The 15,926-nt window shown below is 41.9% G+C and overlaps 1 protein-coding gene across 2 annotated transcripts in view; it reads right to left on the bottom strand.

Moving 5' to 3' along the window:
• Nucleotides 1-15,926, bottom strand: part of hivep2a (HIVEP zinc finger 2a) — a 121,539-nt gene that overhangs the window by 74,633 nt on the left and 30,980 nt on the right. Inside the window, exon 1 of one of the 2 annotated variants that reach the window (XM_078174032.1) lies at nt 3,823-4,224. The exons of the other annotated variant lie outside the window; for it this stretch is intronic. The gene's annotated coding sequence lies outside the window, so the exon portion shown is untranslated. Of the gene's footprint in view, nt 1-3,822; nt 4,225-15,926 lie in introns of those variants that run through there. 2 annotated transcript variants of the gene reach the window in all.

Here is a 15,926-nt window from a genome sequence, read left to right as displayed (position 1 = left end):
TTGGTCCAACTGAAGTATCAGTTTTGATAGTCAACCAGCTAGTGGCTAAGATCTAGTAATTGAGCAGCATTACTTAAAAGAAGTGGCTCAAGAAACACGGGCAGACAGTTTGTAATTAAATCCTTCTTGTGATTAAATCCTTCTTAGCCAAAGTTATATGGAAGATAGAATTAAGGTACATGCTTATATTGTTCAACAAACTATTGGACATTTCAGGTGTGTGCTCACATTCAGTTTGACCTCCAAAGATGGGCCTGTGTCCACATGACGTTTTTGTCACAGTGCTGACGTCTTTTATTAATTGCTCCCAATGAGGAGAGAGCGTTCAGAATGATTCGCCTTTTGTGTGGGTGCCTCTGAACTCCTCAGAAAGGCACCAGTGACGTCACTGCTGCTCCTTCAACTTGGCTACTGTCTACCATCAAAATACAGACAGAAAAGCCCATTTGAGATGTTTTGTGCCCTGCCACCATGTTTCTGCTGTAGAAAAACACTATGTGGAATATTTTGAATATTTTGTGAAACCACCAATAGTCAATCCTACAATACTGTTGCAAATTCGATACCAAGGTATTTGGTTTAAAAATATTGTGATATTTGATTGTCTCTATATCACCCAGCCCAATGCTAATACATCTGATACAAAAACAAAACTGCATAAAGAAGACAGAAGTTTCAATCCTGACCTTAGAAAAACGAATCTCAATCTCTACTGCATCTACCTCTCCATGAGCAGCTCCACAAAAAACGGTCCATGAGTCATGATTTGTTTAATGGAAAACTATCCTTTCTTTCTTGCTCAAGGCATCCATTTTGCTAACTGTCAGCTAAGTTGCATGCTAACTACCACGTCTCCAGTGTTTTATGTTTATTCAAAATAGTCAAACACACCACTTCCTATGCAACAGAGGAGAATTTTCCTGAGAAACAGCTGCCAGGCAGACTTTACCAAGCAACAGCATCACAACATGCAGAAAAATAAAAGCAGATAGTGTTCACTGTGATGGATTAGATGTCTCTGCAGGATCATTTTCATACTGTACGCAAATAAACGGGAACATGCCTGGAAGCGAGGAAAAACGCCACAGCATTCAGTTCTTTGGAAAGTTGTTAGCTTCATAAAACAATAGTTTAATCATCACCAGGTCATTAGTAGCTGCTAGTGCTCATCTATTTGTTTCAGTAGACCAGTATTCGGAGCCTCTGTTTGCTCTTCGTGATGCATGACAGCATCTTTGTGGGAAGCAGGATTCTCATCTTCACAGTCATGCCTCACAAAAAAAAAAAAAAAAAAATCCCATTTAAATGAACAGCGTTATCGCTGCTGAGGTGAAGTGATCGACTGTGGCCTCAGACACACATCGCCTACTCACCCGACTCCAGAGCATCGCACGGCGCATGCACATACACACACACACGCACAGCAAACACACACGTGCACATACCAGGGCAGAAGCAGCACACTTCACTGTCTGAGAATTTGTGAATGGAAAAATGGTTTAACACACTTGGCGGACCGGCATGACTTCCTACGCTTCTTTTTAGGAGGACTGGAGGGACTGATTGTCTGTCTGTCTGTCCTTATTTCTGTCTTTTAATCTTTCTGTCAGTCTGTCTGCCTGCTTGTCTGTCAGACATGTATTTTTGTATCTGCTTTATCAGTCTGTTTTATTGTCTCAGCATTTGCCTGCGTGTCTGGCTGTTTTTAGCTGTCTGTCTTTTTCCATGTGTCTGCCTGTCTTCCTGTCTGTTTTTGTGTGTCTGTGTGTCCTTATATCTATTTGTTTACCTGTCCTTCTGTCTTTCTCTATTTGTTCAACTGTCCACCTGAATGTCATCTTGTCTGTCTGCCTCTAGTTCTTGTTTGAGTCTCTATCTACCTGCCTGTCTGTCTTTTTGTTTTCCAATCTGTCTGTCTGTCTGTCTGACAGCCCATTTTATGTTGGTGTCTCTGTGTCACTTTATTTGTCCTTCCATCTACAGTATTGACTGAACTGTCTGTCAGTGTTTTTCTGGAAAAACAGCTGCATCTTTTCCACTGTGCCTCTTTCCCACTGTCTGTCACCAAACCAAGACTTGAACTATTATGGTGTGTATTTAAACTATGAGCCTGTTTTGATAGCTTAAAAGTAAAAAAACCCCAGCATATTTACCCATGTTCACCAGACTGAGAAAATTCACCTGAACACCCCATCAAGTCAGAACAGTTTAGTTCAGTTCAGTTCAGTTCATCAAGCTGACGTCATATATGCAAAAACATGGCGGACGAAATTAAATGTTCAGTTATTAATTCACATACTCCATGTTAATGTTTTGCTCACGTGTAATTTGTAATATGGTATTAGGTTGTAACTGTCAGTTGCTGTCCACATAGAGTTATTTCTTAGCATAAGTCAGGTAAAGCAATATGTTTGTAGATTTAGGGGATGTAGCTACTGCTGCAACAGGAAGTCTGCGACAAAATCACTTGGGCTTCAAACTATTCAAACTTTTATCAATGTGTTGTCTAAATGCTCTGAGCAAATACAACACATCTTTTTGTAGCTTCCATGTTGTTTCCACATTCTGATTCTAAGCTAACCAACACGCCAAAGACGGAAGAACAACTTCCCAGCATGGGAAATGGGACCATCCAGCAGAGCAAGTGAATGCAGCATAATCTTAAAGGATTTAAAGACACAAATGAACTGGAGATTGATCCGGCAAATTTCAAAATAAAAGCATTTTCAAAGGTCAGAGGTTATACAGTAGCATGGATGCAGTTTACATAAAAAGAAACAAACAGAGAGAAGACGAGATGATAAAATGATAAAATTTGAAAAAGTAGGAGAACGGGGGAGGAAAGAAATGAGATAAAAGAGGAGAGGAGAGGAGAGGAGAGGGAAAAAAGGCTGGAGACAAAGACTTAAAACTGAGAAGTAGCACAGGAAGTAGAGAGGGAATGAAACAAAGTGGTAAAAGCAACAACAGCAAGAGGAAAAACAAGTTCATAAAATAAAAAAAGACAAGTGTCGTCAAGACCAAAAACACAGGGAGAAAAAGACAACAAGGAATCGCTCTCAAGGTCACTGTAATCGCACTTCTTTGCTCTGACAGACAAATGGCTGTTTGTGTGTATTTGTGTGTGTGTGTACGAGAGTAACTTGTGATACAAGGGAGGTCCCAGCAGCAAGGGAGACATAAAACATAAATACAAACACACACACGCACACACACACACACACACACACACACACACACACACACACACAGTTCAACCTGTTTTTTTCTTGTAAATCACTGTTCTCAAGACGAGATGAGCAACACCCTGTGTGTGTGTGTGTGTTGCGGTGGCACCCCTCGGTTAATGGAGGGAACTGACACCACTGTGTGAGACAGTCAGCTGTCCAGTGTGTGTGTGCGCAAGAAGTGTTGTGTGTGTGTCCATTAACAACAGCACCCTGGGAGAGAGTAGGGGGTGCTGAGGGATGAGGGTTTCAGTAGCTAGATAGATATGTCACAGCTACCCTTGACACACACACACACACACACACACACACGATAAACACACGCTGTCATTCACGGCTGCTGCATTGCCACAACAACGGCGGACGAGGACATCCCCCCTGCTTGGTTGCAACAGACACAAACACACACAGACACACAGACACGCACACACAAACAAGCATACAGACAGGAAAGCACCTTTAATAGATGCAGAAAAAGAAAGCATCACAAAGAAGAAAGAAAAGTACAAGTATATAGAAGAGTAGACAGACAGACAGACAGGTTGATAGATAGATAGATAGATAGATAGATAGATAGTGTGTAACTGTAACCAACCTGGCCGGCTCTCCCTCTGTATCACCAAAAGCATTCCTCTGTGTTCACACTCCCTCCTTCCATCGCCACGGTAACAGACACACTGACCGGCAGACCCTCTCACACACACTTTCTCTCCCTCTCTCTGTTTCACACACACATCCACACACACTCAAGTTTAAACTCCCATTATGTCCAGTTCGTCAGCAGCCATCCATTCATCCATCCGCTCTTCAGTCTGTCCGTCACTCTGTGTGTTTACATCTGAGTGTGCTCACTCGTTCACCAGGCAGGCATGTGTGTGAGTGCGTCTGTCGGAAGGTGTGTGTGTGTGTGTGTGTCTGTGTGTGTGAGTGTGTGTGTGCGTGTATGTGTGTGTGTGTGTGTGTGTGTGTGTGTGTGTGTGTGTATGTGTGTGTGTGTAAAGCAGAGTGGGAGCCCTAGAGAAACACTCCTCTTGCCACAGGAGTAAAGCCCAGGCGTGACGCAGAGCCAGAAATAGATGGAAGGGCCACGGCTGGGGGGGAGGCGCCGGGCCAACACATATGGCACTTTTGCAAGGACATGCTTGCACACCTATACTGCATGTAAACATACTGTATATGCACAACACATATGAGAAGAAAACTTTCATGAACACATGCATTGTGCTTTTAAAACTCTGATACAGTAAGAGAAGTCAATATTTATGTGCATATATGTGCATGTGTGTAGTTAGTGTTTGTATAGTTCGTTTTAGGGCACAGCATATGTTCTAAATTGCTGTTTTTTTTACACACAAACATAAACAGTACATATAATAATAAAACAAACACATGTATAAATCATAAAGGCCAGAGATCCTAACATTAAACCAACCCCAAAGGGACCTGTTCATTATCACAAAGCAGTGGTTTAGTGTTCCTCAATTTAAGGGCAATGTAGTAGGATAATGACTCTAAAAAATAGACTACAAGAAGTTTTAACCGCCAAATTGTTGATATTTAGATTGATATTTTTGACTGCCAAGTCAGTCATGTGACCTCAGTTCATGCTTCACCGGCCCGAGACTAGACTAAAGGTGAAAGACCATGAAACAAGCAGGAAGTGAGCCTGGTGGAGCATCACCAGGGGTGACACCAGGTGTCTTTTCACTGTCTTCACTGTCTGTCTCACACCAAATTACTTGTCAATGTACTTTTTGTCCCATATTTGCATCTATGCATTAAAAGGGCTGTCTGAACTTTTAGACTCAGCGCTGAACCTTGGGGTGGGCGGTGTTCATGGAAACGCAGTCAGTCTCATCTAAAGTAGTTTGGAAAAATGATGGACAGCACCAATATGCTATTGTTCTAACTTTAACTGCGCCTGATGTTCTGCTGCTTCATCTATGCCTGGAGTACAATTCACACTCTGAGTGTGGTGCTCTGAATTACCGAAAGGTATGAACAGCCCCGCTTCAAAAATAGAAAATCAATATGTGGCCACAAATGCTGAAATTTTGGCGGGCCACCACAGATAAATGAATATGTGGGAAACCCTGCATTTCCAAACTACAATGTACAGAGTACAGCCAATGTCTCATTGTCTCACTGCTTACACACTGCACTGTACGTACACTGTATAACAATAGTGACACTGACAGAACAGAAAAACATCTAGAGGACAATTTGTTTGCTGCTTGCTAAAAATGCAATACCCTGAAAGTAACAGGCACAATATACTACATGATGAAGCCACATCTGACACAGTAACGCCATCTTATCGCACTGTTGCATCGTGTTGTCAGTTTACACAGGCTTGAGGTTAAACCTGAATCAAAAGTGAGGCACACCTGAAACCTGCTTTAGGAGTTTTCTTGTGAAATATACACAAGCTGTCGTTACATTCACTGTTACTCACCCTGATGCATTGTGTGTGTCCTTAATTTCTACACGTTAAATGCATTTCAATCCTCATAAAACATTTACAAACATATTTTAGGAACATTTTAGATCCTGCATTGTTACCCTCCATGTTTACTAGCTTGCAGTCCTCTTCTTCCCTGCTGCTGTTAGTGTGTTTCTTGGCACATTACCGCCACCTATAGATCAGTAGAATACTGTGTATCCTGTCATGTGTGTACACCAGTGTGTGTGTTTGTGTGTGTGACTGACACTGGGGCCAGTCCTGTTGTGAATTGGGAATACTAAACATCAGTGCATTCCATATGAATTTCATATGAATCATATATTCATGCATGCACAGTGGGCCAAACATAGTGTCAGTTTTGATATGTACTTATTGTGTGCGCATGTGTGTGTGTGTATGTGTGTGTGAGGTATATTTGCAGACCTCAGCACTGTGCAGCCTGCGCCTGGTTTAACACTGATGTATATACTATATATTATGCATTGCCACACACAGAGATGTATGAATAATGTACATGTGCAGCCTGCTATCTATAAATAGTCATTCTATAGTTTAATTTCACCTGATATAATGTGGCTTTTTGCCTTTAAATTGTTCTATAGTTTTACTTATTACTTAATTAACTAGCAAACAATTTATGGTTTTGAAATTAACAGACACTATATGGACACACACATACTTCTTTTAACAAGGTCTGTTCTCTTCTAAGCATGAACTAGACATTTATAATTCAGTACTATATTGTTGACTATAAGTTATTTTGTAAGCGTACACACACACACACACACACACACACACACATACTCACACACACAGAGTAGTGACTGCTGGTTATGAAACAGCTGTTGAGTTGAGGGCTCTGTATATATCTGAGCCGTGAGAGTGTGGCTTACATAAATACTTGATCATATCTGGATTGCTCTCAGTCTGAAAATATATAATCCGCCTTGTTAGGATCGCTCGCCACACGGACGGCGTGAAAGGGAAGAGAGGGAGAGATCAAGGAAGAAAGAAAAATGTTAACTGTCAGACTTAGTAATGGCACCAGCTAGTCTGTGCATCTGATTAATTACAATGGAGCTGTATAAAACATCACATCTGTACTGCGCTCTTTTCAATATGCACCTTCAATTGTGCTACATTACAGTACGTGGTTGTAGCATTGAAGCATCCATAAGGATACACATTCAATAACATTCTCTTTACCCAATTAGTCTTGTGTTCAGTCCATGAGTTAGCCCCCAGAGGCATGACCAGGGGGCAGGAACAAGCTCTGATCAACACTGGACCATTGATCAGCTGTTTAAGTACTGCATTCATAAATGAAATCCAAATGAGGATTTACTATTGGATTGATGTATGTAAAGGGGGCAGCTATTCCAGTGACTGATGGCACGATGAGTAACTGTCTAGTGTGGATACAATGCCCATAGAGTACATTGTTACTTTCACAAGATTGTGTGATTAATGTTAACATTCAACAACTATAGCTCCCATAAGGTTTTGACATCCCTCAGGATCAGTCATGAAGTCATGAAGTTCGCAGTCGTGTCAGTGTAGCTCATTTTAAATCATCTGAATCAATTTCACCACTCTTAATATTGCATTAAGTTTGTTGACACTTGTCTGGTTTTTGCAAATCAGGAGGAGAAATTCCTCATATCTCCTGCTCTGAAGTACAACTACAAAGCTTATATGCTCATTATATTCCCACTCTTCTTCTGATATTTATGGTCTGTAAAATATGATGATATCTAAACCTGCACAACTGAAGAAGGACTCAGGTTCATAGGACTGAATGAGGCGCCATCTCTTAATGTGGCATCCAGCTCTCCTCAATGCATCCATGGTTTGAATAAGAGAAGAAATCAGAGGTGTGGGCAGCATGCAGAGGTCTGGAACCAGGCTACAATGGAACAGAAGCTACCTTAAAAATCAGGAGTAAAACTGGACCATCCATATTAAATGATACACCACGCTACACTACACTGGTGTCTAGTAACATTAAATAAAAACCCATGAGCCTGTTCCTGTTTAAACATCAACTTTCTCACTGTTTAAAGATAATGTGTTGAATAATGTATTTTTTTTATGTTTGACTCTAACTGTCCATCTTGAACTGTCACTGAGTCCACTGAGTTCATAAAATATGTATCATTTGTATCATCAACACTTGGTGTCTGCTATCTATTTCCTGCTCAACAGGAAATGATACCTTTATTGTTTCTGGTGTGTTTGGAGTAAACAGAGGAAGAGGAACTTGATCAGTAAGGTAGTTAAACACCAACAGTAACAACAAAAACAGCACTGCCTACATAATTCGGATTTCATCCTGTGAAAACATCACCATCCTGGCCGCACTGAAACACCACAGCAATGAGCAACACAATAGGTACTAATGGTTTAAAAAAAAAAAACAGAGTAAAAAGGGGAGGATGCGGATGAGAGCGATGGATGTGTAGTGTTCAGGTTAAGATGGAGGATGTAGAGCGTAACGTGATTTGGATCCCGCCATCAAACCACTGAATGGAGGCCGTTTGTCTTTTGAAGCTGCTACAAGCCCCTACTCGCTCTCCTTCTTTGTTAATGGGGAATATTAATTTCCTGTATTCCATCTTTATTGCATTAATATTTGATGATTAAATATGGCTAGGAGCGTCTCATCCTCGTCCCCAGCCGGGCTCTGTCTCCGTCTTTGTCTCTCTGCCGTTTTACTTTCTGTCTCCCAAAAAGTGTTTTATTTCTGTCTCCCTTTGTCTCGGCCGTGTTTCAGTGTCTCGTACCTTTTTTTCTGTCTTCGTGTAAAATAGTCTATCATTGTGCATTTTATTCTGTCACTTTTTTATCCTCTACCCTTGAAATGTCTTCCTTTTCTTCCTTTTGTTTTGCCTTTACAAATTTTTCCTTTACTTTTCTGTATTTCAATCTTTCTCCGTGTGTTTCCCTCCTTAAATGCCTCTCTGTCATTGTTTTCTTTCTCCCTCTCTCCTCCGTCCTCCTTCCCTGAGCCTGGTTCAGTCTGGTCGTTACTTGACCAGATCCCAAGTCTTGATTTCAGACATGATACCAACCCAGAAACTGTTATTTAAGCACATTTGATATCCAGCAACCATTTGTGGGTGATTTAGTCAATGAGAACTCAGGCCAGCAAGAAAACAGTAGCCCCCTTTTACACTGCCTCTTCAAGACCGGAATTTCACCGCCGTTATGCCACCTCACAATCACGGGAGACAGAGTTGTCTCGCCTTTAAGCCAACATCGGAGCTAATAAAAGCCCTGAAATGATGTTTGTACAGACATGACAGCCAGCAGGATGGGATCATGGGCAGCATGATGAAGTGCTGTGTCCTCTGTGGAGGATTTAAAAAGTAGGTGGTAGTTGTTGGCAGCTAAGTCAATGAAGAAAAACAGTGGCCAAAATGTCCGCAAATTTGGAAAACAATAAGATTCAGGAGCTCGTTACTCTCCGAGCACTGGACCAGGTCAGCCACAATATAACAGGGACAGTATGTAATTGTTATTGCCATGTTAATGCCATTGTTATTGTTCATAAAGTGCTACTGACACGTTATATGTCACACTAGAAGCCGATGCTGTTCTGTTACATGTCACGCCAATCACACCTCTTTTGATACCACGATGTCGGCATGCTGTCTAAAATCACACTCTGAAGCGGCATGATGTTGTTGTTGTTTGGTTCTGTGTAGAAATGCAAAGGTGGCACAAAGAAGGGACTTTGTAGTGACCTTATAGCGCAAACCCTGTGTAAAAGGGACTAGTGAGACTGAATTTGAATTCTGTTTTGGCTTTCTTTTAGCTTGTTTCCATTGTAGTCAATCAACCCTAACCCACCTGTATTCACCATCAACTTTGCCAACAGTTGTCTAGTCTGCACACATCCTTTCTTACACCCACTGCACTTTCCTTCATTTAACACACCACTCAAAATTATGTCCATTCTAACTGTAAAGTAGCATTTCATTTGTTAACAGAGAAGCACACACAAGCACTCATTAATGTGAGCACACATACACACACCTGCATGCAAACCACTGAGAACGCCTGCATGCAAGTGCCCACATGTGGAGTGTTACACACATACACAAATATACACACTGTCATATTCAAACACACATACGGACACACACATGCGCGCATACCAACACTTAAAATGCATGGCCACACACAACTGTGAGCCTGCAAGCTAGCCCATAACATAATGCACAAACACACACACACACACACACACACACGCCTCTATAGACAGCCAGCAGCTTTGGGAGTGGAGCGGAGAAAATGTGAGGGCTGTTCTTTCCACAGCAGACTTTCCCTGCAGCAAAGCACCATGGGAAACACAGCGTGTTTCTCTATGTAACACCCAGGGGACCCTGACAAAACCTTGAGCTGGGGAGGTGTCTCTTTTAAAATGGACACTGATGCATATGAGACTGCCCTGTAATAATGTCAGTAAGGACAGCTATTCATAGAAGAGAAATAGGCAATTAAATAATATCATGTGCTTGATGTTCTACATATTTCTAACCAATAAAACAATTTTAATTGCAAGTATATTCCATGAGTTAAACTTTAGGCCTTTATTGATTGTCTACCAGACAAGTACATTGCTCTGTTTTTCTGCCTTGGTATTTTCTTTTATCAAAATGTTGTCGATGAAGCTTCGTTGAATTTTAGAGAGAGACAGAGAAAGAGAGAGGGACCACTTTAGCCTCTAAGCCAGAGGGGGACCCAGGTCAGTGTTATGCAACCAAGCCATGCCAACACACGCACACACACACACACACACACACACACACACATACACAGGCCAGCTGTCACTAATTCCAGCAGTGAAAACTATCTCTGTCTATTTGTCTATCTCTGCTTCCCTGTCTTTCTCACTCTTCCTCTCTCGTCCGCTATCTCTGGTTCTATCTCTATCTGTCGTGTTGTCAACCCTTCTGCACTACAAGGCCAAGAGTATGTGAACACCTCTGTCTGTCTGTCATGCTTTCAACACTATTTTAGTTTGGTGTAAAAGAGTTTGAGTGGTCTGCACAAAGCCCTGACCTCAACCCCATCCAACACCTTTGGGATAAACCACCATGCAAACTATGAGCCAAACCTCATCACCCAACATCAGTGTTACATTGGAGCAAATCCCCGCAGCCAGGTTCAACATCTGACAGAAAGTCTTCCTACAAGAGTGGAGGCTGCTACAGAAGCAGATTGATGCCCACAGTTTCAAATAACATCTCTTCAGGGTGGCGACCAGATGCTTTTGCCCATGTCTCTCATCAGCCACTTTTATACTGCCTGTGCAAGGCAGGAATATCGTGCCATTATGCTGCCTCATCGTTCTGTATATAAATTAGAGTCGCAGAAAGGGTAGACAGAGTTGTCTTACCTGGAAATTGAGGTGGTAACAGCCTTGTAACGAGTTCTATGTAAAACATAAAGCTGGAAAGACGTGACCATGTGTGGAACACATGTGACATTTTGATAGCGGTAGGAGATTTAAAAAGCAGCTGTTAGCAGTTAGCAGCTAACGAAAAGAAGAGCAGCTATAAATGTCTGCAAATCAGGAAAACAATGAAATTAGGGTGCTCCTTACCCTCCGAGCAGAGGACGAGATCAGCCACTGTATAACAGAGAAGATAAATGATTGTGATTGACATTATGCCATTGTTGTTGCTTATAAGGAGCTGCCAACGCATATGTTATATGTCACACTCGAGGCTGATGCTGTTGTGTTACATGTCACTCGCCTTTCGCTTCTTGATTTTGGGACACCGGTACGCAGTATATAATCACACACTGGAGTAGAATGATGCCATCATCGTTCTGTGTAAAAATGCAATGTAAGGTAAAAGAAGCGACTTTGTAGCGGCCCTAAAGCGTGTTCTCTGTGTAAAAAGGGCTGTTCTCTTACCTTTCCTCTCTCTCTCTCATCACTTCACACCCTCTCTCTTACTCTTCTCACTATGTCACTCTACACGGTTTCATGTTGCCCGTGGCACCTGTCACCCCCTGGGGGCGCTACAATGCGCGCACACATACACACACACTTTTGCACACACACACACTCCACTGGACTTACTTGAAAAGATGGTGTTCATTAATAGAAGTCTTACAGTGTGTATAGGGGGCTTCCCACTCATAACAAGGGTGACACTCACACACACAGACACAGACACACACACACATACCCATATGCCAGCAACCTTCTCAGAAGATGAAGACTAAGTACAAACCCTCGAGTTCACCCTCATTAAAGAGGCTGCTGCCTGCCTCTCTTACACACACACACACAAAAACACACAGCAGTGGCCGGCTGCACAGGTACTGGGCTGACGTCAGCTTTTAAAGGTTACCATAAAATGTCCTCAGTGGAAAGCGCAGCAGATCCAAAAACACGACTCTCACCACAGTGTTTACCCCAAACTTCTGGTCATTAGAGTTAACGAGTCAAACCTCAAAACACAAAGGTTATCCTCAACTGTAATTACAGAAAATCAAACTCAAATCACCCCACATATTATTTCAGCACCAGGGAAGTAACACCTGTGACATGGTGCCATAATAGAAACCATATGTAAACAAACAGAGGAGCAAATAAGGACAAAGAGGAGAAAGATGAAGGCAAACAGACGCAGACAGTTTTTGCTGGTTTTTTAATGCAATCTTCTAAAATTCTGCATGTCAAATTTCTGTCTATCTGTTTGTATTTATGTCCGTCTATTTGTCTATTTGCCCAGGCTTGCCCTGCAAAGCTAAAATTATTCTGAGGCTGTCCCCGAGGACACTCCAGCTATGTGTCCTTTTCACAGAAGCACGCTTTGGTCATCAGGGGTATCCAGTTTAGTGTTACACAAGCAAACTATTCAAGCGCACACACAAAAACTGACACACACACACACACACGCATGCACATACAAGGTCTTTGATAAATAGCAGTGTGTCAGGGTTAGGGGGGCAGAACTGTCAATCACAGCTGACTGAGACAAACTAACCTAAATCTGCTGGTCACTGTGGAGTAATATGCTGTGATGATATAATAACACAGATCATAGAAAGTCACATAAAGAGAAAACGAACATGTTTTGACTGGCTGAGATAAAATCTAAAATGGAAACATAGTGATGGCACTTTTTGCCAAGCTGTTTTTGTTTGTTTTCAAAGATCAAACTGGACGCACTGAACCGCATTTTGTCGAGGAACTCTTGCTCTCTTTTCCCCTGAGCTGACAGGAAGAGAAGCTGCCAGGCTGGCTCTGTGTGCGCTTGTGTCAGTCAGTCAGCCAGCGGTTCGTTAACTAATTAGTGAGCTCGTTTATCTCATTAGGCTCTGATTGATCTGCCAGCTGATGGACTGGCAACTGAGCGCCCTGTGTGTGTCTGTCGTACGTCAGACAGAGCGAGCTAATCGATATTAACAACACAGGGAAGAGTTTAACTGTTACGCAACCTCATTATCTGGCAGCGACTGCACGGTGAGGGGGGGCTGGGACGGGGAAGGATTCCAACGTTACACCAATGTCACCAGAAGGGCAGCCTTCCTGTTAGCGGCAGGAAATTAGCGCAGATAGCACGGCTAGCAGTCTGTCTGATGGTATCTGATGGTCGGGGCAGGACACGGCTGGATGCACACAAATTTCAACTGTGTCAACATGCCAACACACACACACACACACACACTGTCACACATAGTATCTTTTTGTATACACTGTACTACAATGGGAAGAGTAAAGGAATATAAAGTGCTTAATTAACTCTTCAGATTGGTCCTCATTTATATTTTTATATAGGAATTTCTCAGTTGTACCTATACAGTACGTTTTCGAAGATGTAAGTAATATCCAATATCTTCCCACATGTTTCAATACCAACATGTATTTTCTCAGTATGCACTCTTGTACAGTTTTAAGAGAGAACTGATTCTGGTCTGGCATTGTGACATGAAACAGCAGTTTCTCAATTACAATAAGAAACAGCTAATGAGTGCCCCGATGGGACTTAATTAACCAATCAGCACCATGGGCTGGACTAACACCACTGTTAAGCTGTTGTCAAGCTTTTGCTAAGCAGTGTGCCGGAACCAGTGAGGAGTGATAACAACAATGGCGCATGAAATAGACAAGATAGATGCTGCTCTCGAGGTTGTACTAAATCGACAGCTGAGCCCAACATAGTACTTTGTTTTTACTTTTCTCCACTCCACTCCTAAAACCCCAGCAAAACAGGTATGTTGGCATGGCTACACATCAGTGTGGACTCCCTGTCCCATAGAAATCAATTAGGGTGGACGCAATGTCAGACTGAAGATGGACCATGCAACATCATAAAAATGCTTTATAGGCCAGATTTGTTTACATCCATGTGGTTTTAAGTTGATAATAATTTGACAGTTCCTATCAATGTAATATAAAAAAATCACAATAATTCCCAAAATAAGTAAAAGTAACATTGTTCCAAAATTAATATTGCTTTTCAACACTGATACTGTGGACGGTAATACTGATATGACAGCATTAATAATTAGTCAAAAAAGTAGTCAATCAACCAATCAACAGACAAAAAGAGAGAGAGAGAACTGATTAATCATGTAAAGGTCTGGTGTGTAGTAGGATTTAGTGGCATCTGAATTTTTTCAGATGTCACTGCTGTTTAAAGTGAATGTTTATTTACATGGATAATTTATGGTGTCAAACGCTTTCTCTGTCTCTTTTGTCTTCAGAATGTCTTGCCTCCAGCGCCTCCCTCGTGGCATGCCTGAAGCTCTCGCTTCAGGTGAGGCTAATAACAGCTAATAAGTCATTACCACCAACATGTCGGTGCTGACACTGCCTCCCACCAACTGCCTAAACCACACCCACACGATATTCATTAAACTACCAATAAAGCTATCATAACACAAGTGTGTAGGAAACCTATGGTGGCCGACGTGAGAACACAAATGGTCATATCCAAAGCAAGTGTTTGGTTCCGTGGGAGAGGACCTACTTTGTATGTAGGTCCTGTATGATACAAACGGCTCATTGTAAGGTAAAGAAAACACCACGATTCTTAGCTTCAGGTGACTGTAAACTAAGATGCCCATAAACCATCACACTGGACCTTTAAGTCATTCATTAACCAAAAACATTAAACAGACTTTGGTTCCAGCTTCTCAAATGTGAGAGTTTTGCTGCTTTTCTTTGTTTTATATCGTTTAATATTTCGGACTTCAGCCAGTATCTGTAACAACTTATCTTATGCAGGGTCGGGCTGTTTAACGTCACCAATTAGCCTAACCTGCATGTGTTTGGACTGTGGGAGGAAGCTGCAAACTCCACACAGAAGAGTCCCAGCTGGCTGCCATGTTCGAACCCGGAACCCTCTTGTTGTGAGGAGAAAGTGCTAACCACCGCACCAACAGGCTGCCCTGAATTTGTCTGTCTATCACTCATATATGGATCGATCTATCATATCTATCATATGGAGATTTGACTTAAGTGACATGAGTTGTCATCCTATTTTTGTGGGAGTCTTCTCTTTTTTGAATTTTCTTTGTTCAGAGATTAGATATCTTTTAGAGGCTCAATTAAGTTTTATTTTTTTCATTTGTTTTCCATTCCAGCTGCTTCTGTTTGGCACAACCTCACCTCGTCATGACTTACTTCCCCCCTTGGGAAATTAAAGAAGGAAAAAACAAACAAAAAAAGGAGTGCTAGTAAGCTGACGAATCACCCTCTGCTTCCCGACAGAAACAAAACATGACAGGTTGTTTACCTCCAGAAGAAGAATTCGGGATCCAGGCACCCGGAAGACCTGAAGCATGACGGGAAAGCTTCATTAAGGCAAGTGCGGGAATGCTTTTTTTTTATTTTGGCCTTTATTTTTCCAATGTGGGAATTCCATACATTCCCACCTGGGAGCTGCCCAGTATAACCAAAGCTCTACACTGCTGGGAGCTAACAGCTCTGCTATGGCAGACTGGGATTAAACCAGCAACCTCTGAGTGCCGAGCCTGCTTCTATGAGCTGTTAACTGCCACTGCTGCCCTTTATAGAGCAGAAAATACAGCCAAATAAAGTGGCTAAGTTTAGACGAGTTCATCTACTTGCGTAAATCCAAATGAGCAGCATTTGGCTGTATGGAAAAAAAAACTGTCAACATTATTTTCTGTCTTACACAGTTTCTCAACCCTGTGCAAATCAACCACAGCTGCTTAATGTAGAAACTAATACACACAATCAC

Source organism: Epinephelus lanceolatus, chromosome 13 (genome assembly GCF_041903045.1).
Source record: "Epinephelus lanceolatus isolate andai-2023 chromosome 13, ASM4190304v1, whole genome shotgun sequence".
Taxonomy (NCBI): domain Eukaryota; kingdom Metazoa; phylum Chordata; class Actinopteri; order Perciformes; family Serranidae; genus Epinephelus; species Epinephelus lanceolatus.
Note: the sequence above shows the minus strand (reverse complement) of the source record. Positions and strands in the feature narration are given on the sequence as shown.